The sequence below is a fragment of the Phasianus colchicus genome, chromosome 6, assembly GCF_987193195.1.
Source record: "Phasianus colchicus chromosome 6, bPhaCol1.hap1.1, whole genome shotgun sequence".
Taxonomy (NCBI): domain Eukaryota; kingdom Metazoa; phylum Chordata; class Aves; order Galliformes; family Phasianidae; genus Phasianus; species Phasianus colchicus.
Window position 1 is genome coordinate 19,592,131 of NC_143441.1, and position 25,872 is coordinate 19,618,002.

The 25,872-nt window shown below is 39.4% G+C and overlaps 1 long non-coding RNA gene across 2 annotated transcripts in view; it reads left to right on the top strand.

Annotated features, from left to right (window-relative positions):
• Nucleotides 1-3,556: 3,556 nt before the first annotated feature.
• Nucleotides 3,557-25,872, top strand: part of LOC149917475 (uncharacterized) — a 100,600-nt gene continuing 78,284 nt past the window's right edge. For both annotated transcript variants that reach the window (XR_016467730.1, XR_016467729.1), the window contains exon 1: nt 3,557-4,582. This is a non-coding gene — a long non-coding RNA (uncharacterized LOC149917475). The remainder of the gene's footprint in view (nt 4,583-25,872) is intronic.

Sequence of the window (25,872 nt, forward strand, 5' to 3'; positions counted from 1 at the left end):
TTGTACCTTGTCAGTAACTGTTATGAAATCTGGGAGGATGCAGTGCAAATTTAGCAGCAAAAGGCAAACTGACACTTGTGATTTCAAGCTTAATGGCCATCATTAAGTATAATATATATGCATTGCTGCAGTATACTGTTGCCAGGCTTCTGGAAAGATCAGTTAAGCGACTGACTGCAGGGGTATAAAATTCATACTTCATCTCTCTAATGACCATTCTTGTTCCTATTGCATGCAGTGTGGAAATCTGCGGATCATGTGAAGTACAAAACTGCGTGTTATTCACCTTCTTGCACAGTATCACTTTCTGTGCATTTCTTGAAAATATGGAAGTTCTCAAATTTTCTAATTATAAGAGGCAAAACAGTGGACATCATGCAGGCACCCAGAAAGAAGCATTGTGTTTTTGCCTGTTATTGAAGGCTTGGGACATGAGGATACAGGCAAGCTGGCCTGTACAATGCAACAGAGCACAGAACATTTCTTCCATGTTGCCTCAGTCATTTTTATAGTGTGGAAAGCGCATGGGGCCAATAAGTGAGCCTAGCTTTCTGTTTGTTTTCCCCTCCACCCAATGTACTGCAAGTGGAAGCTAATGCATTTTGCTTGGCTCCTGCAAAGGATTTCAAGGATCCCCTCTTTATCTGAGCAAGTTTTGGCAAATGTGTTATGCTTTCATAATGGGGGCTTTACACTCCCTTTACCATTCAGGTTGCTAATGACTGGCAAGCTAATGTGCTGGACTTTCTCAGATGTGACCAATGTAATACACCTCTGATATTTGTTGTACCGCCAGCAGCACTGGAAAGGAATGAATTTGTTATATTCTTAAAGGTGATATGCAGAACAAAAACTGTGATATCCCGTTTCTTAATTTGCAGCTGAGATTCTTTAGGAGCAGTATTGGTTTTGTTTCATGTGATTGGTGTGAATTCTTGGTGGTAGAACTGTTGCCTGTGAAAGTAGCTGCTCAGTGTGGGACTTCCTGCAAATACTTTGTAGTTCCATGTTAGTGACAGAAACATGCAGTAAGGACAGATTCCAGCCTTTATCTTTCATGTTCTCTTTTAGAGAGTCTAACTTACAAAAGTATGGGTGGCTGCTTTCCAGTATGGAAAAAAAATATTCCTAAAAAAAATAAATATTAGCTCGCATATATCTCTCAAAAGCTTTGAGTTAACCTACTCTGTAAGTATAGTGTGCCAAGTTTTCTCTATGCTGTAGTTTGTCTCTGCACTTGGGCTCTTTGGTTTCTCTGAAATGATCATCTGTTCTTGGCATGTAAACACTGCAAAGAGAAGTAACCAGGAAACGCGTATCAGTGTTATGATAACCACAGAGTAAGCTACCAGGAATTCCTTTGGAACTTGTTCAGACTATGCTGTAGAATTGTAAATAACACTAAAGCGTATGCCTTGTGGCTCTGTCTGTGCATTGGGGAATGAAAGAGAATGAGCTAACTCCTTGAAAGTTGCCTCAAAACTTGTATCTGATGGTGTCAGTGCCCTGGAAACTGCATGAAGTGGGACGGGAGGAGGGGTGCGTTCCTTCTAGTTTTGCTTTGCTGGCGAATCACTTACCTTTGTTTATTGCCAGTGTTTGTCTGTTTAAATTACTACCTTTTCCAGATGGGAGCTGTACTATATCAACTTTCATTTGACATCTTGCAATGCCAGCCTAGCCTTAATGGTAGTGGCATAAGCCCTGGTGTTAGAATGGGCAGCAAGCTGAGGAAATGCTGGAGTTTAGTGGAAGCTGGTCTTAGCTTGGATCAGGATATCATGCCTCAAGTCCTCAGACGCAATGGTATGGTATTGGTTATATGATACGACACATGAGGATATTTTACAAGACTGGAAAAAGGAAATATCCTAATAGCCAGGAGTAACTGGAACTGAATGATGTAAGCACCTTGTAGCTCTGAGAGACAGCCCCTCATATGAGAAAGCTTACCAGTGGAGTGGGATTGCAGCCAGAGCATCCCTTCTACAAAGAAGCTCAGAATGTCTAGGACAACTCCATGCAACAGGGTAAAAATCTGCCTGTGCTAGTCCTGTTTTTCAAAATGTGGGCTTGTTAAGTGGAGCTTTCACAGTGCTGCAGATAAAGCTCACCATGTGCTATTATCTATAGCTCACTGCAACAGTTAACATTTACAGGAAATGATCTGTCCTTCTGCAATGTTTATCTACTTGCTGTCATTTTTTTTTTAAGCTTTTGTATTGATGGAAGTGATATTCACAAGGAATCTGTAAACCCTTAGACTCTGATCATCTCTTACAATAGGATGGTCAATGCTGTTACTGAAAAATATCCTTCCAACAATACAATTCTAGATAGCATGAAGTGAAATGTTATTTAAACAGAACTTCTAATAAAAACTCATAGGTTTTCTCTATGCCATCACAGGTATTATTCCTGTAAGTGATCAAAAGTTTGCTCCTCTCTTCTACAGACAAGAGTCAGCACCACAGCACTCTCATATCCCCTGTTTCCTAACAGATTTGTCTGTCAGTTTGCTAAAATACTATCCCACACTATCTTCTTGTCTCACCAATCTCAAAACAAATCTGCAGGTTTCCATGCTCCCTCAGCTGCTCCACTCTTCTGTTACGGTGTGAAGATATGAGACCTGTGGTATGTCTCCTAGTATTAAATTTTTGGCATAGGAAAAAATGTCTGACATGATGAAGATGCCAGTTTCCAAACCAGGAGATCAGTTTGAGTGCTGGTAATAAATTACAATGGATATTTTGTAGTTCTTGATGCCTGGGCTGCCCGCTAGTCAGTGAGACATCTATTCATAGACTGAGGAATCACTGCCCATGCTTGCAGGGGTGTGCACCAGTCACACATCCATCTCTGTGACTTGTGCTCTATGTTGAACCTGTGATAGTGGAAATATGAGATGAATGCACTATTGCTCAATTATAGCTTAGTGCCAAGGAAGGACTGAGGCAGAAGAATGAGTCAGAAACAAAGAAATAAACAGCAGTAAATTTAGTTGGCTGGACGTGAACCTGACACGAGGGGTGTGTCCAGTGGCAGTGTGCCAGGCCAAGCATCTGAGAGCTAGTTTGTGATGTGGCAAATGGGAAATGTGGTTTCTGTTTGTGGTGGCAACTCTAGGTTTAGTGTTGGGTGGGTACAGTGTTCAAAAAGAGGGGCAAACTTTGAATCCTGGTGAGCAATGTCACTGCTGATGCCCTATCAGTACACTCAGCTCATTGAAATTAGGTTGCTGAGGAGATGATGGATACCCTATCCTTAGAGACATTCAGGCTGTACCAGGCTCTGAACAACCTGGTCTAGCTATAGGTTTCCCTCTTCATTGTGGGGGACTTGGAAGGGACATCGAGTCCAAATCAGGTGATTCTATGAAACACTCTGTGCCCATACTGCCTTGTGTTCCTATATGCCCTCACTATCCCTTGCCATCCTTTGTTATTCTCTGTTTCCTTGGCTTGCCTCAAGCCAACAGTCTTCAACTGTGTACGTGGCTGTACAATTTTCCTGGTACTTGCAGTTGTTCTATCTTTGCAGGGCAGCAGTGAGGCAGTAGCCAGTGTGCATCAGCAGCATATGCATAGCAGTTGAGCTGGTCAGGGAACTGTTGAGGTGGTTTCTGGCTGGCTCATTGTGGCATGTGGCTGGATGCAGTAGGAATCTGAGAGTTGCAGAGTTAAGTGCTGCCTGGTCAGCTGAACTTCACCTGCCACACAGGGCTACTCTTTTCCTAACTTGGTGAATATAACAAGGGGATGGGGAGCTGCTGGGGAGGCCTCTGCTAGTGTGGTCAGCAGTAGGGATGGCTGGATGGAATTAGTGTTGGATGTTTTTTTTTTCCCCCTCTGCCCCAGCAGTGCCCTACTTTTCTGTGTTCAGTTCAAGTATGTGTGTAAGTAAGTGGTTGTAGCAGTAGGGGAAGAGGGTGGCTTGTAAGGGAAGGAATTAGTTTTCCAAAAACCTGGATGGGGCTGCATAACTGTCAGATGTGGGCTTCTCTGAGTACTGATCATAGCTGGTACTTTGCTAGGTGCTTGTGTCTGGCCCTTATGTTATACTGAAGAGTTTCTGTTGTAGCTATAGTGCTGAGATCATGGGGACCTAACATTTGTTCTAGACAGATGTTCTGTACATCAGGGTTGATGGAGAGCCATGGGTTGAGTGCTTTTTATTTTTTTAACATGAGTAACAGCCTTTCATGTTTCTGCCCAGAAAGACCATGTTGCTTCTTGCATAACGATGTTGTTGAAGGAATTTATTTCTTGCAGATTGCTAGCACTTTCATCTTGTGTCAATATGTTACAGTGCAGAGTCATTGAAGTAAATGCTTTTTGGAACTGGTACTTATAGCCTTAAGGGTTGATGTGTTGGAAATCACATTTCACAGCTTGAACTAGTGATTGAGCACCTGGTGGAAGGCAAGGCCAACCCAGGGGAGCTCAGCTGCATGCAATGCTTCTGAGTGACCAGAACAGGTGAAGCCAGGATCCACCTCTTCCCAGACCTCATTTGAGAGTTGGCAGTGGAAGTGGGGGTATCTCACTGGAGATCTCTGCCTGATTGAGGCCTTCCAAAGGTAAGCATATTTTCTTCCTTTGTTTCTGCTTCCATGGTTGCTGCATTGAGGCTTGTTCTCATTTGCTGCAGCCTAGGACTGTGCCACCCCACTATTATTGCTGTAGTTTCCATCACATTATAGCATTACAGTGTTACACTTGGACTATTTGTAATTAATTTTAAAAGGGGAGAAGAATTGGTGCTTTCTCTCATCTAACAATGATTAACTTGCTAGAGGAGTCTATGCTCTGTTATGTATATTCTACTCACATAAATGTATTAAATGCATGTAATGTTCATTAAGTGGCAAACTAAGACAAAATAGAATTATAATAGTAAATAGGTGTTGTACTGTGATAAAAATTCTTTTCAGGACATTTTCCCTGGAGCTTGCTTCAGACTAAAATAAATCACCCTGAAAACCCTATTGCTAGTTCCCCTATTGCTGCTTCTGTTCCTCACTTGTGTAGCGAATAATTCAGTCCAAATTTCATCTAGATGAATCTCTGCAAGTATTTCCATTGATTTAAATAGATGTGAGATCCATTTTCTGGAGTTCTGAGGTTCCCCCCAGATCATGTTCTGGGCTCATATGCTCTTATGACAGGCAAAGCATATCTTTGTCTTCTGCTTGTGCCAAGAGTGTCTCAGATTTTCTAATATCTGAGACCAAATCCCAGTAATGAATGTCTCCCAGTGGGAGATCTCTTCCCACCAGATCTTCCTCTTCAAACTGAAAATGTACCTATTGTATTGCACTTCTTCAGACAAACATCTGAATTTGCAACCCTCACTGACAATGCAGAATTCTAAATGTGTTAAAGTGACCTAAGGGTTTGTTATGCTTAATTAGCCTCCGAGGTGTGCTCTGCTATTTGTTATGTGATATTCCGGTTTCCCCAGGAATGTCTGCAGTGTTGTTCTGAAGAAAATAGGAGTGTTTGTGCCAGGATGGATGAATGGCTGTGGCCAGCCACATTATTGCCCCTCTTGAAGAGTGAATGATACCATTCCTAATTACCTTGTACCGTTTCTGGAACAGGATGACAATGTCTTAATTTTTCTACACATCAAGTTCACTTGCAGCGATGAGTTTGTATGATTACTGTGTTACATCTTGTGGGGAGGGGAAAAAAGAGACAACTTCTTGGGTCTTGTTATTGATGCATATGGAATCATTTCCAGAATGCTGAGAGGTCTTGAGGTTCCTGATAACACCCAAGACTTCATGTCTATATTTGTACCTCTCCAAATTAAAAAACAAAACAGAAATACCCTCTAACATGAATTGGTAGCTGTGCAGATATTCTAGTTTTCAACCTTTTTAGCAAGTTGAGCGTAATCAGGCAATAATCCATTTTTCAGTCATGTCTTTTAATATTCTTAAAATATGGATCACATCCTCTTTCTATAGCTTTTATAGCTGGCATATTATCTTGTCAGTTTTCTACTGCCTCTAACTGGGGATAATGGAAACTTCTTGCTAAATTTCCAAACTCAGATTTTATTGGAAATAATTTAAACTCACAATATGTAGCCAACTGTGAGACGTGGTCTCAGTTGTGCCATGTCTATTGAAAGTGGATTTCATGCTGTGGTGTAGCATGCTATACTTTGAATGCAAGAAACTATCTTTGGCCACTCTATTGTCTGCTCCCTAAAGTACTTCATCAAGAAGTTCTTCCGCTTAACAACCAAAACCTCCAACTTAGTGCAAACAATCTTGAGATGTAGAGCTCATGAGAGTGATTTTTATGCAGGGCTATTAGCCTATTTTGCATATTGACATTCAGTCTTGCTTTGTTTTATTTTTCTGTTGGATTTTTAAATCTTAGTGAAAATTTCTCATATTTCATGCCTTAGAGAATGGGGCAGTGATGCCTATCTTGTTTTAGATATCTTTAAATACATGAATTTGACTCAGGGGATGCAATTTGTAAAAATTATCCTGCAGTGGAACTTCAGATCTTTGTGGTTTTATTTTTATTTTTTTAAAGGCAGCAAAGGAAAATGTTTCTTCTGTCTAGAGGGTTCCCTAATACGTCACAGGGGTTACAGATCGTCTGGAAGAGGGAAGGGTGTTGAAATGCTGGGGCATAACCTGCCCGATCCTATTTATATAAAACATCATCATTAGCTGCATCTAATCTCTGCTGCTGCTGGTTTAAATGGCTCAGTGCTTCATCCTACTGCAAGAGTCTGCTTTTTCTCGAAGGTGGTGTGCCAACATCTTTGTTATTTCAGGAGCAATTCTGCATGAATTGGGAGTGCTGTGCCTCAGCCTGTTTGGATATATTCCAGTTCTTAAAATCATTCCAAGTTCAGAGCCTCAGTAACACTGTGAGGTCATGGGACCCCAAATCTATCCTCCTGTATGTAATTGCCATAGCTGAAGGAACTAGATTTAACTTCTGTTCAGGAACTAACATGGCTTTAAATCATGATTTTTGTTTGTTCCATTTTCATGTAGCCACTTATCAGATCTGACTCCTGTGCATACAGCCATTACAGCTTTTACTACTTAGTTCTATTATCAATTCATCTAGAAAGAAACTGTTGATTTGGAGACATGCAACTGGGTATTTATCCTGTCAGCTGAGATGCTTGATTTTTCAAGTGTTGAAGTTGTGTAAACTCACTGTAGTTTGCACAGCTATCAGAAAACATGATATGAAATGACAGTCTATAGAACCAGTGAGAGGTATAATTTGATGTGATACTTGAAGAGCTATGATAAGCTTATTTTTGTATTTCAAAAGGTGTTCATGGAGATCAAGAAAAGAAAGCTTAAAGTATAATGATTGGCATGGAAATAACAAAAGCAAAGGAACTTTGCTGTGCCACAGTAACAGATTTGGCAATCACATTTTGTGTGGAATAGCCTATTTCAAACTTTAATCTACTGTATAAATCAAGAATAGAAAAATAACACTTTTGCTGATGATAGAGCAAGGCCCACCAGCTGGGCCGGTGTTGCTTTAGTCTTTAAATTGACTGTCTGTGTTTGTCATTAACATTCAGAATAGCTATTTACTGAAATCTTTAAGGATATTTAGTATGTCTATTTGACAACTGAGAGATAGTTGGCATATCTGCTCGCATTTTTCATCTTTTTTAATATGTGTTGCTTTTTTAATATGTATTGATATTTTTATTCTATTTAAGACAAGATCATTTAATCCAAATCCATCATAAATAAATTGTATTATTGTAGTCACAATCATCTAGGATATAAGAAGCAAGCCTCACCTCCTCCTGTAAATTAGAGCTTTCTCATACATCTGTTAAATGCCTCGCTTTGCTCCCGTCAAACTCTTTATTATTTTGACAGCTGAAATAATTTGAGATTGTACTTTTCAGAATAATATATCTCTGATTATTTTAAGAGGATGGTTTTTTTTTGCACATAAATAAAATCTCATCACAGCAGCTGTAGTTCCCCTTAAAATGCCAGCTATGTAACAACTTGTTCAATGTCTAATTAGCCTTGCTGTGTTATTAACATCTCTTTAACATTCATTCTGCAATACTTCACTGTGCAAATGTGGAATAACTAATGTGTACATACAGCTTACATACATAATGAGTATAAATGTGAGAAATGTAGGCTAAATACCCAGATAATAATCTGTTTTATCAGACCATGGAATCAAGCCTCCTTGTAGGCAGTCTAGATCATGAGAAGGCACCCTTTGGCACCAAAGGGGCAGAAATCTGCATTTGCTGAGCTTTGAGCTGAATGACGAGGTGCTCTTTGGCTGCTGTTGTAGTGATCTCCCAGCTGACAGCAATATTTGACTGTTTGGTTTATGAAAGGGCAAGATTTGCTGCCTCCAGGTAACATAGTGATTTATGCTTTGCCTGACCATCTGTCTTCTGGGTTCAGGGCGGTGAAGGGTATCTAGCAAAGGACAGCTAACAGTCAATAGAGTAAAGAGTAGTAAACTTTAGTGACTGTGATGGTAAGCAAAACTGGGAGCAGTAGTTGTGGAAAGTCTTCTGTTGCTAGCATGCTGTTCAGTGTGGTGTTATCAGGAGTCATGCTAGGTGCACAGTTTGTGTATACATCTCTCCTCTGGACTTCCAGAGGAGGTGGTGTTCTGATTTTTAAAACTGAAACCAGCAACAACAAATTGAATGCAGAAGCATCCTTTGAGGATAGAAGGATTTAAAGGACAGATCATTTGCAATGTCTGACCTCTGACTTGTATCAGGACAGATATGACCCCTGACTTCATATTGTAGTTCATAACTAGATGTGGATCTGTTGACTTGTAGCTCTGACTTTTCCACCCTGGTTTATTTCTGAAATCTTGAACCATTTTAAAGTAGCCCCCAGCAGGCAACTTAACAGAACCCAACAAACAACAAATGTTTTGCCCATTGGCTTAAGGTTATTATAAAAATCTATATGTCCCCGAATATTTTTAATAGTCTTGGGGGGAGGAGGGCAGGGGAGGATGATGATGACATCAATATCCTCTTCTTACAACAAGCTTTTCAATTGCCAGCATCATTGTTTTGAAAACAGCATGGAGAAGATGTCCAGCTTACAGTGAAATGGCTAGACACCCTTTACCTCAGGTGTGGTGCCTGGAGCCACCTTGTCTGTGAAGCCCACTGCTTGACTGGGTGTGGTCCAAGCATAACTTGAGTTTTAGTTGAGAAATGACAATATAATGTCAGGTACAGTGCTAACTAGTTAAACCCTGTAGGTAGATATACCAGTAGTTAAGACCTGGCATATGACAGATTCTGCCCCACCAAATTTGTCTTCAATTTCAGTTTGCCGAAGTTCTTGTCAATCAGTGAAAAACTGCTGTTTGTGATGTGAACCTTTCTCATTCACTTTTATTGGGTCAAGAGAAGGGAGAATGGCTAACACTGGTGGGAAATGAATTACACGAATGGTATTTGGATATTGCCATAAATGGACACTTCTGGAGAATTAGCTGGGGAAGAGAACTTCCTCCTCTGTTCATAACTGCTTACCTGTAAGAACACAAAATGCTAATGTTTGGTCATTACCTTTTACTCTGCTGCTGTGGCTTGTGAATAATGTTTGTATTTGTTGAGGGATTGTATTACTTAATGTAAGAGGTGAATTCAAAGAACCTATTCTGTGCAGAACGGAAAAGTTTTGTCAGCAAATTGCAAAGCTAATTGGTGTCCACTCAGATAAACAAGAACAATAAATACTATTAAGATGTGAGCTTATTAGTATAACCCTGGAATATTTCTGAAGGAAGCAAATAATAACATAAAGGCATCGCTCTGGGGGCAAAATACTGCAGATGTTCCCACAGTACTGCTTGACAAGAAGTAAGTGTGGCACCTACAAGGCAGAGATATAAATTGTTATCCTTGCAGGCTCAAGTTGTGCTAAAGCCAAGGCTTGCTGCCATTTCATTGATGTATTAAATGCCAAACAGTTGAGAAGAAGAAACTGTTACTTCATCTATCTTGTGACTGGTCATCTATCTTGTGACTGGATGCCCTTGCTTTCCTTATATCTTGTTTATTCATGAGTGTTTCGACGCATTCCTCAGTGTGGGCAGCAATTTTGTTTCCTTGGAGTTTGCCTCCTGTCCACTTAGTTTTCTGAATGTTGCCTTTGTGTTTAAGACAATGCTTATTTTTCACTTGTTTCATGGAAGTCCTCCAGGAGAAGTGCAGGAACTAACTTTAAAGAGGAGAACAAGTGCAGAGAGGTAGGTGTGCAAAGAGAAAAGGATTGAAAAATCCTCAGTTGAAATTGATTCAAAGAACAGGAAAGGGAAAGAATGGGATACATGTTGCTCTGAAGGAGCAAGAGGATGGCCAAACCTAAGCTTCTAAAATAAGAAACTTGAGATGGTGAAAAAATGTGAATTCCTTTCTTAGTGTGTAACCTGTTTGTTGGGCAGTTTCATTTTTGGGTGGTGAGGCATGACTGGTGACTGGTTAGAGAGAATGAAAGGGGGAATGGGCTGTAATGGCTGGAGTTAGGGAGTAAAGGAGTTTGGCTCCCTTTCTGTTTAGACCCTGTGATATCACTGGGAGCACTCTGGCTTTTCCATCCTTTCCAATTCCTCAGTATAACCAGTGGTCTCAGTTGTTCATGCATGGAGAAGGTGAATAAGCTTTGTTTCAATTTAAGCTGTTGCTGCTCTCTCTAGAACATCAAGCAGAACTAGCAGTCCATGAGACTTATTCATTCTTTCATCTAAAATTCATTTAATTTTCATTTTCAACTGTTTCAGGAAACTTAACCTAAATAGATAAGAGTCAAAATACCACCTGCAACTTCCAGCATAGTTAATGGAGGCCCAAAGGCTTAGTAATGGAAAAATAAGACCAAAAGTGTCAGGCAGACGAGGAATTAAAATAGCCAGATTGATTGCATCTCCAAGTTATTTGCCTCCAAATCTTAAAATCAGCTTACAAGTATGCAGAGGTATTTGGCCCTGGTATCTGATGCAAGATAGTGAAATAAGTTGGCCTCCTGGCTATAGTAAAGGACAGCAATTGTCCTGCTTTCTCTGGTGCTCTATAAGCATGTGGTAGGTACTTAAAGAATGTTAGGGTAAAGAATGCAGAATAAAGGGTACCCATTAAAACGCAGAGTTTTCTCCCATTATCCACCTTAACACACTGAGCTGAGGTGTGTAACTGTGCTGCAGTGGGGAAGCTGCACTCCTGGAAGAGCAAAAGTGTTAGCCCTGGACTTGGGGACAAGCTGGCCCTGCTCAAGTGTGAGCCACGTCAAAGACTGTGAACTGCGTTTCAGAGGCAACGTCAGACTATGCCCAGTGGGACAAGGGAGGACTTGGTATCTGTAGCATGTGCATGTTGGCACAGCAAGGAGCAGGTGTTACCTTCAGCTTTGAAACATTTGGGGCAAGAGCTGGACATGCAAGTGGCAAGTGACTACTTTTCCTGCAAGCTATGGCAAGAGCTCTCGGGTGATGTGTGAGCATGAAGGCTGCACAGATGATGAAACAGCTCCAGTTCATGTTGCTGTATACAAACTGGCATCCTCTGTGATGCAGGTGTGGGCAGAGCTGTTTCCAATAGGACACAATCCTTTGGTGTCTCTTACTACCATTTTTTGCACTGATCTGTAAGATGAGGTAGCAGGATTCCCCACGTAGGGCCAAGACATGAAACTGAGCTTTACAGATTAGGCCTTGCCCTGTGTTGTGTTGGCACTTGGGCAGAGAGGTGCAGGCCTGGGTCAGGTAGGCCCATGTGGGCTGCTTCTGGGCTGCTGCCCGGAACGGATGTAGAGGAGGGCTGTGGGACAACTGAGCTGTCAGTCTCTTTCTTTGCACAGATGTTCTGGGCTGTGCTCTTGTGAAGGGCCCAGCAACGTGCTGGGTCTGGCCTTCAGCCTTGTGCATCAAACACTTACATGTGCTGTGTCCCATTAGAGCAGCATGAAGTGGAAAGTCTTTATCTACTTACGGACCCTCTGTCACTGCATCTAGCATGTTAGTATGTTACGATAATGCTGTCTTTCACAGGTGAGTGCTGTCACGGCCTATTTGTTCCTTTCTTGAATTAACTGTCTAGGCTGAATTCTGAGCATGGTTACACGTGTAGGTGCTTGAGATTTAAGTGGTAGATATGACCAGCTGAGAGACAGGATTAATATTACACTTTTCAGTTAAGCTTTAAGCTTAAGTGTACCCATAGAGAAGCCACAACTCGTCAGCAATGGAGCCATGATAAATTGAGCTTCTTAGTGCAGGGAAAATGGTGGGGTTTTTGTTGCTAACAAGAATATGAAAACAAATCTTGCCACAGAAATAGCAACCATTGATATTCTGATGCAAACAAAAGTGATGCCAAATCAATATCAAACAGGAAAAAAATGAAATGCATTTTGGGAAAACAGTTGAATAGAAATGAAAGTTTATGCAACCAATAAAAAGTGCGAATCATCTGTTCTTCCACTGCAACTGCAGACTGATGTTCCAAAATCCAGGATTAGCATGTGGAGAGTGTTTAAAAGTTGAACTTTGTTTATAATTATAAAATTCAAGTGAAGACAGCTAGTGCATGGAGGGGTTTATTATTTCATCCCATTAGATGTGTTATCCCAGAAGAGGGTGAACACTCAAATCAGGTGGTCTGTAGCAAGTCCCTGAGGATGTTTGGCACATAATCTGACTGAAGTCATTCTCTTTCCAGATGATATAGGATTTTCTAACATGTATAGAAAGTGATGACAGCATAGCATATTCACAGACTGATTGCACCCTACAGCCCTGCCCACTATCAGAACAAACACCACTGCCTGCCTGGCAGGAGAGGGTTGTGCATTGTTGAGCTGCAACTTGCTCATCAGCATTTTATTCTGCTTCCTAATGATGTTTGTGGAGTTGATGCACTTGTGACCATAAGCAACCATCGATAGGGGCTATTGATAATTTGAAGCTGGTCTTTGTCTCTTTGTATTCCATCTCTTAAGACAAAAGGCTAATGTGAGTCTAATTCCCCATTTCCTCATAAATTACAGACTGCTCAGTAACATCTTTCTCATGGTCTGTTCCAAAAACAGTTAATGCTTTATTTTTACTTAATTACACAGTAAAGTAAATACGTAATATTAATTTGTTAGTCATTGAATATTATATTTTGGAATGGTTAAGCCACCAAATATTACAACGTGAAAGAAAATGATGAGTACTTTTAGTTTTGTGCTTCCAGGATGCTCGTTATTCTAATGCAGCGGCTCATATAAGTGTTTTCTTTGTTGGAGATGTGAAATATCAGAGGCTAAAATGTTCATTTTATTGATTTGGAAAATAATGAAGTGATGTAATACTGATGTAATTGGTCTGAACAGATAAGTTCATCAAGAAGTAGCAGTAAGCCCTTGGTTCATGCAAGTTTTTCAGTCTAATATGAACTGGAGAAACCAAATGATCACTTTCTTATGAGTAAAACTGTTTTCAGTTGACGAAACTTCTCTTTTTCACTTTCCAGAAGGAGCCAAAGCAATGCATCAGCGTAATGGAATGATAACTGTGCAGTTATTCCCTTTTTGGGAATGCTGATACGGGGAGATGAAACTTGGATTTGGTGAAGCTCATTCACTGTATTGTCATTGTGTCAGGATATGCTTATATATGCGCTCTGTTGTTTACTTACTTTTGGCATTTTTAAAAAGAAAAGACAGATTTTCAAATTTTGAGTGCTTTTTAAGTGCAGAGTTGTTTAGTTTTTTTGGTTGGCTTTTCCTTAGTGCAAACAAGATAGACTCTTTACCTTGGTGCATGTTTATTACTGTGTGAGTAATGAACCAAAGCCATTATTAAAACGGATTATGCATGCTCATGGTGTCTGGCTCTGGCCAGATCTGGAATTCTGATCTATGAGTATCTGCAGGTGTAAAATCTTTAAAAGTAACCGCTTTGAACAGATTTTATTGACATTAGTTTCTTAAATTCTTTAGTTGGAAGATTGTGTGGCTTTGAAGAATAGGAAAGACTGGGGAACTTAAAGAAAACAGCCACAATAAATACAGAGTCCAACAGTGATAGGACTTGGTAATGTAACCACATGGCAGGTGTATTTTAGTCTAAACCACATCCGTGTTTTATATGATCCTTTGTAGAATTACTGCAGACTCTTAAAAATAAAAAATAAAAAAGCCAACTAATGAATCATTTATATAAAGCAGATAATACAGAATGGGAAAAGAACTGGCTTAGTTTCACACGCCGAAAACAACAGGCCAACTACTGATGACTTGAAGTGATTTTCCTGCTAGCGGAGAATACTACTTTTCCCATAGGATTCATCCAGTACTCAGTGAGGAGAAAAACAATGGTACTAGGATGGGTTCAAATGGGAGTCAAAGTGCAGCTGAGGGAGCTATACTGAGTATTGCCCTTAAAGATCTGGAGCAATGTTTTTGTACAGAATAGAACTAGCATCTCAGCTCAGGTCTGGTACAGTTGTGCGTAAGAGGTGAATAACTTTGTGAAGAACCTACATAAACAATCTTCTTTTCTTGCTTGCATTGGCTTGAAACTTCCTGGCAGGTGTGTATTTTGGTAACTAAGTTAATAACAAACTGATTACATTGTGGTGGTGTGGATTTGTGTGTTTTCTTGTTTGTTTCTGGTGGTGGTGGGTTTGGTATTTTTTCTTCATTTTTTTTGAGGGGTGGATGGAGGACTACAAAAATCTATCATTTCTCTAAGTTATTTCACTTTCCATTTAAATTCATCCAGATAGTGGAAATTCATGTCCTGAATATTGAGTTTTTAGGGTTTTTTTTTACCAACTTTTTAATGTGGCTTTTGGCATTAGTTAAAGTGGTTGTGATTCTGAAATTGTGCCAGATTGGCTATGTGTTTAAAATTGTTTAAGTAGTTGGGTAGGCGGGCTGTTAGGGAGTACTTTCTGCTGAGAGCTCTATGTGGCATGAAGAACTTTTTTACTCTCCTTCACCTCCACCAGAAGGCCCTAGATCTGAGAGATAGTGATGTGTGTAATATTAGGGAAATTAGGTGATGTGGTGATTCAACACACACAATTATTTCACTAGTAAGTTTGCTGTTACCTGATATTCCAACTGTGCCTTGACCCAAAATAGAATTTGATGCAGCAGAATAGGCTGGTCCATCCCAAACAGCAATATGAAGAATGCTCCTTAAGTCTGTGTGTCCTAAGTGTAGTATCTGAAAAGATCTTGAACTCCAATATAATGCTAATGTTATGTAAAGCAGCGTAAGCATACCTGGATTGCCAAAACAAGGAGGATTTCTGTAATGGTTAGAAACTGGAATATTAGGAGCTCTCTACCAGACCTCCTTGTTTCCTCACTGTAGAAGCCAGTTCACAGAGACCATATATATGTCTGAGAGCCATTTTTATATAGTACATAACTTTTTGGGAGGGTCTCAATTTGGAATATTGAAGTTGAGTAAGGCAGGAAGGGGTGGAAAAAAAAAGCCATAATCCTAATCTGCGAATTTAGGATCCTTCAGAAGCCAGGCTGCTTGTGCTGAGGAAAGAGCAATAGGGTATCTGAGGTGCAGCTGAGTTAAGGACTATCAGTTTTTCTTTCCTTAGGAAAGAAGGTAAGACCTGTGAATCTTTAAAATTGAGTTTTCTTCTGACTATGCATCCCTGTGCACCCTGTCCTTTCATCTCTCTCACATTATGAACAGCTTAACCTCTAGTTCAAGCTCTTCCTTCTGGGAGGTGAAATGCAATTTTGCCTACCTTTCTGAGAATTCTTGAGATGGCTATGTTGATAGGCAGGCTCTGCATGGTTCTACAGAGGGAGAGAATGTCTTATGGTTTTTGCTGTGGATTCCCCGCATTTCCAATAGATATTTTACAGCAAAAATCTCATTGTTTCCTCTCATCAGAAGTAAAATCTGATGCTTTTCCCTGAATGTTTTTACAGGCGTAGCTAATCATATCTCAAAACTTTTCCATACAGGGGCTTGTTTGGAGTTATTTCTTAGCTATAAACTAAGTTTTCAGAAGACATTGCATTTGAAATCACATGAAGTCTGATTCTTTTCCCTTCAGACCTGAAAATAACAATTTTTGGACTGTAAATCAATTATTTGAAATATCACCCTTGGGAAGACAAAGAAGTAAACACAGTTACACAAGTAGGGATAGAAATATAAGTGGTGACTGCACTGTTAGAGCCTGGACTTGTTTTAAACTTGCTGCTTTTTTTTTTTATTGAGGAGTCAGTGCTGCTCAGCCCTGGAAGTGTAATCAAATAGCATCTGGTCCTTTGCTGTGTACAGTTCGTGATAACTTTATATAATAATTTCCTTGAGCAAATATCCAACTGTAGACCACAGACTATTCAAATCAAAATAATGGAGGCCTTCCAGATAACCACGCAAATATCATAACTGCCTTTGTTTGGCCTGTCATAACGGAGCATCTGCTGCCTATGAGTTGTGTTCTCGTTTCACGTTCCTGAGAAAGTTTCCTCTTGGTAAGAGGAGAAATAGTCTAAGCTTCCTGGGAAAGTGAGCTGTTCTTTAGGGAATCAAACAGCAACACTAAAGCTGTGGTATGATCTGGGGATTGTAACCCAGATATTTTCTTTGGCTGTTTCTTTTCTTACCTCATTGCAATAGTATCTTACCTGAAGCACAGCATAGGGCTTGCACTCATAGGTAGTGCTGTCACTATAGTAGCTTAACCATCATTCCCTTTTTTTACTTTCTTTCCTTTCTGTTTTGCTAATTTGAATTGGAGCTTGTTTGGTGCAAGTACTGTGCTAATGTGACACCTAGAGAACAAGTCTATAGGAGACTCTAGAAGGTGTGCATAATAGTAATTCTCATTTTCTATGTTAATTCACTTTCCTAAAAATCTTCTCACTTTCATTTACAAAGTCTCTGGAGAAGTAAAACAGAAAAGCTGGACTGGCCTTTTCTTGGTACAATTTGCTTTGGCTGAATCTGTTTTGGCCTTCATAGGAGCAGAGCCAGTAGTAGGGTGAACACCCCTTCAGTAACCCTTAATCAGTTAAAATGCATAAAACAAAAGCGTAGATATTTAGAGATACAGACAACACCGATGCTCAACAGACACCTATCTGAGGATGCTGGCATTAGCTATGCTGCTCTGGCAGCAGCTTCCCCTGGAGAAGGTCTGAGCATGAGGTTTGAGGGTTGTTTGTGTGCATTGTCATGACTTCACATGCTGAGAGAACTCTGTCCATAGTCTGTTCTGCATTTCCTAGATCACATCAATGCTACCACTCCTTGTTATAGCTCTGAAAACAATACTTTGCACCAGCTTTCATTGTTGTCAGGCCCATGGAAGAAGTAACCTCATTAATTCTCCTTTAGCTTCTACCTGTCATTACAAGCACTTCTGATGGGGACTCAGCAAATGTAGCAGAACTAAAATCAGAGATGACACCCTTGCTTTCATACCTTACTGTAAACAGGCTTCTTAAAAGTTGTTTGTAAGCATCTGGAGTCCACTAAACTCAAGCTGAAAGCAACTGATGCTATAAAGCACAATTATGGAAGCTATAGAAAGTACGTTACATTCAGATATTCTCCATAAGCCTGTTAAAACACTTTACCTGGTTGAGATCAGTATGCTTATTTAAGAAGTTTTTAAAATGTGAAGTCATTAGTATATTCGATGGTGCTGTATGTTTTAGTTCTGTCACTTGTCAGCTTTGTCTGGACTGATTTGCAAACAGTAGCTTATGAGCCGGGGACCTATTTTCTGCTGAATTAAACATTCAGAAAATGTAAAATCTTCGATCTTTGTTGTTGTGAACTCTGATAAAAGAAGCTGACTTTTGAACTCCAACTGGAATGCTTGATGAAGTTCCACATTAAATTTCCATCCAGGGAAGCATTAATGGAAGCTCCAGCAAGCATAAATTTCAATCAGGTTATAAATCTTTGGATTTGAAATGAATTGATGTTTTAGATCAGATTGAAGGAATTCTTCCTTTGACACTCATAAAGCACATTTTGTGGTGAGCTGGAAACATGAGCAAGCAACAAAGGCTTCAGGATGGACAAAAAAAGCTAGGAAATGTTGGATTGGAAAAAGTGGTGCTGTTGAAAAAGTGACTAATGTGTTTATTAACGTCTGAGTGCTGTTTGTGAGGAGATGGAATGATGGTTGATGGGAGTTTGGAGGAGAAGGAAACAAAGTCATTGACTTTCTCGTGTCTGTCTTCATGGAGTCTGAGGCAGCACTCAACCAAACTGGTGCATTTTTACAATATCTGTAGCAGCAACAGAATAACTGTAAAATGCATACAGATGCATAAAAAAGACGAAGGGGCTTTAGTCTACTTCTCTTTTAAATTGGGCTGAAACATGTTAGCACATAATATGCTTAATGTTATGCCCTCTGTCTTGTGTGATGGAAGCATCCCTTTCTTTCAATGGATTACCTGGTCTTGGAGATCTACTTCAGCCTATGAGATAACATCTTGCTTTGTTGATGGAAAACAAGGAAATTATATTAGGTAAATAAAAATAGTAAGAAGTGATGTCATTACAAGTGGAACTAGTGCTGACATTTCTTATAGCAAAAGATCAGGAGCAAGATGAGGAACTAGTAGGTAAACGTCCATCAATAGAGAAGAAAGCTTGACAAGAGTCAGAAAGTGTCTCATTCTCTTATTGTCCAATTCTCTACCAAGTAAAGTCATAAAGCAGTTGACATCTCTTGAAGTGGACGCTTTGCTGATTAGGAAGTCAGTCATAATACTGATTTTTATAGGAGAAGAGGAGACCACAATTAGAATTAAGTAGTTAAGAATGTCTGATTCTGCATATTCACATAGTAACAAATAGACAGTTAATCAAGTCTGATTTGGGAAATGCATTTAATGTGTTTTCAATGAAAGTCTCTCAAAAAGCAAATTGGCATAATCATAAGATTTTTCTGTCAAACTACAGTTCAATGTCATCTGATGTGGTTTTGTGCTGGTTGCCTCATCTTACAATGCAGAAGTACCTTCTGTAGAAGGATGGAATCCTGGCCTTACTGAAATCAGTGAAACTTGTGTATTTCAAAAGAGCCAGGATTTTGGTTCATATATTTCTGCAATGCAGATTATACTATGTTCTTACTCTACTAATATGTTTTTGTGTCTCAAATCAGCCATACATTTTTTTTTGGCCTATGGATCATCACCAGTTCAGAATAAAACTATGGTATGCATAAAGAAAATAAGCAAATACCTAAATTCTAAAATGAAAACCTAAAAGGTTTCCTATATACCAATTATTCACAAAGGTTGTCTTTTCTTTATGGTTGTAATTAATATTAGTGTTTATTTCTCTTTCCAAACTACTTACGCCACTGTTATTCATGGAGTAAATTCCTTTTCGTAGTTACCTCAGTGAAAGGGTGTAATAGGAGTCATCTTGATGCACTGGTCGACAGTATCGTGGTTGTAAAGCTCTGTTCTGAGTTTTCCCAGACAAAGTAGTCTTTCTGGATTGGGACACTGTTTTTCTTCTATGTAACGTGATGTTGTGATTCTCCTAAAAAATGCAGATTAGTGCTAAAAATGACAGTTGAAAGGGCACCTCTGAAAAGAGTTGCCAGTTCTAGGTAAGTATGTTCCTACAAGCAGTGGTTTTGTTTACAAAACATAGAATCAGGAATCACTCTGGGTGGAGAAGAATTCTAAGATGGAGTCCAACCACAACCTAACCATACTATCCTAACTCTAAGAACCCTCTGCTAAACATGGCTGCAGCCTTTGGTTTCTATTATGAGCCGTTCTGGATTGCAGTATGGCATATTGCTGAGAGAGAATAATTTCATCTAGCAGGGCTTGTACTTGATAAAACTGCATGGTGTTGTGCAGGCAAGAAAGGGGATGCTCCTTCTCCAAAGTTAAAGTATCTCACTTTTGTGTTTGTTTAAAGTGAAGCAATTTTGTCCTCTCTTCTGTATTTTTTCTTCACAGATTTAAGACTGCTGATTTGATGTGAATAAGCTTTGCAACCATCTCTTATAGGTTTTTTTTCTGTACCTTGTAAGCAGTCCTTGCAGAATTGTGGCAAAATGTGTGACAGGCAAGAGCTACCACAGAGTCAAAATCAGCAACCCCATTGCACAAGATGTGATACACAATGCATATCTTCTATCATTTATCTCTTCTTTTTGGATTAAAAAATTGTAACTGTTACATGCGAAACTTATATTTAGCATTTCCCTGTACAGTGGGTGCAGTTTGTTTTTATTCAGAGCATGATTCATTTGGTGCTTTATGAGGCTTTAGTGCATGACTTTTGTGTATACAGCCCCATGAGTATGACCCTGCAGGAATGTTGTCTATTATTAGCTCTGTATAGTAGCACAGCCTCTCTGGGAGGACGCTGTACCAAAGAACCTTATCATATTATCGTAGAAAGGTCACGTGCTATTTCTATTAACTCTATTGATGTAATTGAGAAAAAGCTATAACCTAATAAACTGAGGATGAGAGTGGAGCTGAGACTTAATCTTATCCCTGAGGGTAATTCCTCCAGTAGCCTTGCAAAGATTCATAAGGCCAGATGATGTAAAATGTGTTGGTGCTTAAAACCCACCAGGCTTGGACTAAATTAAACCAAGAAGTATTTGGATATCTGAATTCTTTTGTGTATCTGATCTTCAAAGCCTATTTGATAGCATATGTAGCATTCAGAGGAATATTGTTAGGATCAAATATAGGTTTTCTTTAAAGATACGTTTAGGATAAAGTCACTTGCAGTGATGGATATTGATTATGAAATTAACTCTCTTCTCATATTTACTGAAATTTCCTAAAAGTCTAAATTGTAGTTCAATTAGTTGATCTGCATGGAGATAATGAAGTGCAAGCATAAGTCATCCAGAAATACACAGGAAAAAATGTGGGCCTCTAGACTCCAGGGTGGTTTCTCTGACCCAGGCTAATGTATTCCAAGTTTACTTTAGATCTTTTGTTTAAGTATGTATTTGCATCTCTAGTTGCATGGAGTTCTGCGTGTTGGTTCAGGAAATCTGCAATTGAAATGTTACAGAATACACATCACTTCCACTGCAGTTTGTGGCATGAATCCCTTGAGAAATGATTGAGAGAGCAGAAGTTTGTTGCCAAATAATAATGTTTAGTGACTCAAACTGCCATCTGTTATATAAAATCTTAAGCTCTGCATATTGAAATAGGCCCTGAAATATCTGCAGTTATCCTCTTGATGTTTGGGTTAAAGCATCCACTTAGCTGGGATCTCCCATTCTATCCTCAACCCTTCCTTCCTCAAAGATATTTTCTTATTGTAGTTGTTTTTTTTTTTTTTTTTTAAGTATTATAACATAGTGACAACCATATCCACACCCACAGTTCTCTGATTCTGTGCTCTTTGATTATTGCCTTATTCCAGCTACTACAAAGCCGTGTTTCTATGGTGTTTCAAGGTGAAGAATGATTATCTTGATCTAAAAATTCTGATGGGGGATGAGAGTTGTGCCACTGCGTGGGTAATACCTGAAATACCATATGCTCCTTAGCTCTCTCCTTCGGAGTCAGACTCCAAAATCTTCCCATTTTTTGTAGTCAATATTAAGTCTGTTCTTCCTTAACTGTCTCATCCTCTCTGCTGTTTGCCACTTTGTGCACCATTGAGGTAACCCTAATGTCAGAATGAGAAGTTCTGAAGGAGAAAAATAAGGCTTTGCAACAACCTGCAGTGTTTGGTAGCACTGTCTCTTGCCCTGTGGTGTAAAGTATCCATATTCTGTGCACACATTCTGCCCTCCTAAGGGTCAACATGGTCTGACTTTCAGCTTGATTTTCCTTCTGTTGGCAAGAGACAAAGGCTGGAAGCTGGAAATAGCATTAGACCTGATGGAGACCTATGCAAGAATGGATTTGAATGGAGGATGTACTAATGTGTAAATGCTCATAAATGTGTTACATACACACCATGATCTTTTCAGATTAGTAGCCATTCACAAACTTTGAAGGAAGTGATAATTGTGTCATTTTGGTGCTTGGGCTTATTTTTATGCCAAAAAAAAAAAAAAAAAGGATTTCAAGGGATGGAGAGAGCTCCAAATCACAGGTCAGTCACAGGGAATGCCTTTCCATTTGTTTGTTCTGTAGTTGTTCCAGTCAGTATAAAGACATCATAGTCCAGGAAAATGTCCTAATGCATTTCTGTGATGTGATACTGGCTAAGGATAGGAATAATCTAGAGCAACACATCACTTTTAGCCGTGAATTGACCTTGTCTGAATATTACCATGAGATTCAAGTGTCTTACCAGAATAGTGGCTGTGAATAAATCTTCTGAAGCAAAGAATAGAGAAATTTTTTGTCTAATGGAGAAATAAGATACCTGGAAAGGAGTAAATCCATCTGGAGATTGATTCCCTTGTGGGCAAAATTAATTTCTTTAGAACAGCTTTACATGACAGTTTGCTCAGACACATTTAACTTTTATTTGTGACTGTTCAGTAACACAACAGGTATTAATTCAGTCAAACAACTCTTCACATTTTGAAATCCCAGGAAGCTTTCAATTTGTAAAGATGATTATGATGACTCATGGATTAAAAACACCTGAGCTTTCACCTCTGTATTGCCGGTGGAAATCCAGATATATAATCTATATCTTGCTGCTTTTTGCCTACTTGCTGGCAATGTGTATTCAGTGTGGGCGCAGTGGTAGACATGCTTAAGCAATGGAGGCCGTTTCACTTGGGGAATGTAGGTAAGGGGAAAGGTGCAGGAAGACTACTCAAACTGGGAGCAGTGCCACAGGGCTGTGGAGAGCTTGGGGTGGCTGTGGGGAAGTATGAAGGCATGGTCCCAGTCTACACTTTAAAATTTTACTGGTATAGAAATGGCAGCAAGGAGTGAGAGCCTCTTGCTGATGTGGCAATAGCAGTGTAGCACCAGTGCAAATGCTGGCCAAGAAATCCATTTGCTACTGTAGCATGTTTTGCTTAAGGACTAGATACAAACCACATGGAGAGAGACTTTTTTTGGCCAACTCCTAATTGCGTTTACTGTAGGAGGAGCTGCTTTTATGGGTATAGCTTTTAAACACAGGAAGGCCATAGATCAAGACTTGGATATGCAACTACTTTCATTTATGCCAAGGGCCGATAAAGGTGTGTGAATTACAGATTAATTCACAAATTTATGCTGCTGAGCCAGCCCTTGAGTTAGTCTTTGCATTAGCACTTAGTGTGGAGAAGTAGAACTGTTTCAGTTTGTAATATATCACCTAAAACTGCCTTGGTAATGGAATGATTTAAAAAGTGATAAATGTGATTTCACTATACAAAACAAATTTTTGGGTGGCTGTGAGGTTTAGTGACCAATAACTCTGTATCAGGAAAAATACAGGAAGTATAAAAAAAGGAGACATAAGGTATAATAGGAAAGATTTGTCATTGCCTTTATAGAAGGATATAATCTCTTACAAATTTATTAAACGTTTTTTAGAGGAATTATTAGCATGTGTGAGAAGTTAATAGTCTGTCCAGATTTCCAAAGCAGCTTTTGCTAAACACTTGAAAATAAACAAAACAACATAGCTGTATGATTGTTCTTATGAGTTTGTAACTTGTTAAGAAACAGGAAACAAAGGGTTGGATTAAATTGCCTAAAAATAAGCACTTTGTCCCATCTGGGATGCTCAGTGGTATCCAAGACATCTGCACAAAGCTAACAGCTGTGACCTGGGATTTAAGGCAAGCATGCACTCATCTACACCATACAGGCCTATGCCATGAGTGAAACTGCATGAGATGCTTTCCTTTATATTCTTCATCTTGCAAGGTAGGAATATGTAATGGAGATCGTTGAAATATCCTGGAGATTGCTGCTAGAGCCAGTGTGGTCCAAATTATTTGAGTGAGATGGAGAAGCTGGTAGAAAAAGGATGGAAGTTTCATTGGAAAAACAGCTTGCATCCAAGTGGTGAAGGGAGATCTACTTTATAATTAGTTGATAAAATATCATCTGTCACTGCTGATAAAGGCAACTAGTATGCTTTGGAGAACAACCTTATTTCTCATAGAGATGGGTTGTGAAATAACTATTGTAATTACAAGGGATTTTGAAGCATTTTTGGACAGTTCTATAAAAATACCAGCTTGGGTGCCCAGTGAGGGTCAGAGAGACAAACCAATATTCAGTGTTCTTAGAAAAGGGAAAGAGCTGAAAAAACAGGGAATGTTTATGCCTCTGTAAGAGCTGACGATGTGCCCGTATTATTGATCCTCCATTCTCAGAAAAGATGAATAACCAAAAAATACGCGAGGAAGGAGGACAGTGATGCAGAATACCTTCTTAAGCCATGACTAAATGGATTAGAGCTCTTAAGCATGGAGGAAAAAAAGACTTGGAGGGAACAATATGATCTTTTCTCTGCTACTCATCTATAGATAGATACACAAGGAACAGTCTTCTTTATGTGAAGTACAGTGAAACAAAAAGTTTCGTAAGTTCATAACAGGCAGAGGAGCTTTGCTCCATGATCTGATTCATAGTTAATCTCTGGCAGCCCTTGACATGTAGAATGCTGTGAGGACCAAAACTCTGCACATGTTCAAGAAAGCAACCAATAATGTTCATAGAAGAAAATGTCATTACCAGTCAGTACATAAACATATGCTTTTGGTGTGAGAAGTCACAAAGCCACTGGTTGCCAGGAGTGTGTTCTGGCAGGACAGCACTGCAAATTTAGCCTGTTCTTCTGGCCTGACTGACATCCCTCACTAGTCACTATCCAAGGAGTACTGAGCTGCATTATATGGTGCTCTGACACAGTATTGCTGCTCTTACCCATCTAACCCATTGATTTCTTCCCTCTGAAAGAAAGTGCCTATTTGGTCGAATGGCTCTCCTGAGACATAGGTGATAAAAACAATAACTTGCAGCATTTGAGCACAAAGTCAGTTGAAATCAGAAGTGTCCCAGTTTCTCTTTAAGCAAACTTTGTCATGTTGCAAAATGCTGTGAGACTGCGAGCAAGTAATACAAGCAGTACCAAATATCATTGTTAATTCTTATGTTTTTGACTGCATCATTTCTAATAAAAAGCTTCAGCCTTCACATTGTCAGTCATCCTCAGACAACACTCGAGCTACTTGAGCTTTATTATGTTAGTGTGCAACTGAGTTCAGTAACCTTAAGTGAAAGAAAATGAGTGGTAACTTTCAGAGGAAAGCAGAGCAGGCTTTCTTTGAGCCTCTACTAGCCTAGTTGAGAAAAATGCTCCCTTACTATACTCTGAAAAAAAAAAAAAAAAAAAAGGAAAAATAGTGGAGGGAGTGTCACTTCCTTTTTTCCCAATGTGAGTTTTATAGTACAGTTAATTGTATGGGGATTACTGGCTACAAACTTCAGATGTTATCAAACTTGCTGAAAAGCAAAATGGTAATTATTAATCCACATCAGAATGAGGTTCTGGCTCTTGTAGGTTTGGATAATTACCGTGGCTTCAATTCCTATTTTTCAAGAGGGAAACCTATTGTGGAGTTTAAATGCTGAAGGAAGGTGTAACTACAAAGATGTAGAGAAGAAATTATCAAGAGATGAATGGATTCTTCATGCCAGCATGGCTTGGAATAGCTGACTGTTTTCTTTGACCATCGTTGACAAAATTCTCACTGTTATGGTTGGCTTACTTTTCTCTGCCATAAGCAGGTGATGTGAAAAAGAAATATTTAAAGAGGACCTGACCTCTGCTACGTTTCCACAGACAAAACTAACAACTTCTCTGTCCTTTCTGAATTTTATTTTTTGGTGTATGTGGATAACTTTGAATTTAACATTTCTTATTAGAGGAAGTTAAA